Source organism: Rhipicephalus microplus, chromosome X (genome assembly GCF_043290135.1).
Source record: "Rhipicephalus microplus isolate Deutch F79 chromosome X, USDA_Rmic, whole genome shotgun sequence".
Lineage (NCBI taxonomy): Eukaryota > Metazoa > Arthropoda > Arachnida > Ixodida > Ixodidae > Rhipicephalus > Rhipicephalus microplus.
Genome location: NC_134710.1, coordinates 153,317,414 through 153,318,564, shown reverse-complemented (window position 1 = coordinate 153,318,564; position 1,151 = coordinate 153,317,414). Strand labels below are relative to the sequence as shown.

The following is a 1,151-nucleotide window of genomic DNA, read 5'->3' as shown; positions in this document are numbered from 1 at the left end:
ATATATATATATATATATATATATATATATATATATATTTATATATATATATATATATATATATAAGGGAAAGAAGTGTATACCTAAGGGCTCGTTTTTCCGTGTTTTTAACACAATAATAATGAGATATAACAGACAGTAATGCCAAGGAATGTACAGGGGAAGTTATTAACATTAATGGAATGTAAATAAGAAGAAAGAAAAGTGGATGAAAAAATTACCAACTGTAAGCAGGAATCGAACCTACGACCTTCGAATTACGCGTTCGATGCTCTAACCACTGAGCTATTACAGCGGCACTCCCTCCATCGATTCCTGCTTACAGTTGGTAATTTTTTCATCCACTTTTCTTTCTTCTTATTTACATTCCATTAATGTTAATAACTTCCCCTGTACATTCCTTGGCATTACTGTCTGTTATATCTCATTATTATTGTGTTAAAAACACGGAAAAACGAGCCCTTAGGTATACACTTCTTTCCCTTATTTCATTGAACGAGGGTCTCGTACTGGCAGACTTGGTGTGTTTAGGTTGTATAAGAGGGACAATTATTCAGCTGCCCGCTCATAATAAGTTCACGTGCTACGTGACGCCAAACATGCGCATAAGAGTGTTTTCACGCTCGTTGTTTGGCTTATAGATGGCGCTGACTGTCGCTCCTACTTCTAAATTCACAGATAAACCCAAAAAAGTGGATGGAGGGAGTGCCGCTGTAATAGCTCAGTGGTTAGAGCATCGAACGCGTAATTCGAAGGTCGTAGGTTCGATTCCTGCTTACAGTTGGTAATTTTTTCATCCACTTTTCTTTCTTCTCATTTACATTCCATTAATGTTAATAACTTCCCCTGTGCATTCCTTGGCATTACTGTCTGTTATATCTCATTATATATATATATATATATATATATATATATATATATATATATATATATATATATATATATATATATACAGTCGATCACGGATATACCAAACCCGTATATATCTAATTATTGTATATATCGAACAGTCTAAACATCCCCTTGGAAATCTCATGCAAAAGTATAGCGCAGTTGTACGCGTGTATCAAACTCCCGGTCACCGCCACATGCGATATTTCGAACACTCCCGCGCGTCAAGCGCCTCTGCAAGTGCGCTTCGCCCCTCCTCC

General features: G+C 36.5%; 1 non-coding gene across 1 annotated transcript; it reads left to right on the top strand.

Annotated features, from left to right (window-relative positions):
• Positions 1-710: 710 nt before the first annotated feature.
• TRNAT-CGU (transfer RNA threonine (anticodon CGU)) lies at positions 711-783 on the top strand. Its single transcript has one exon. It is a non-coding gene; the product is annotated as a tRNA-Thr (tRNA).
• Positions 784-1,151: the final 368 nt, after the last annotated feature.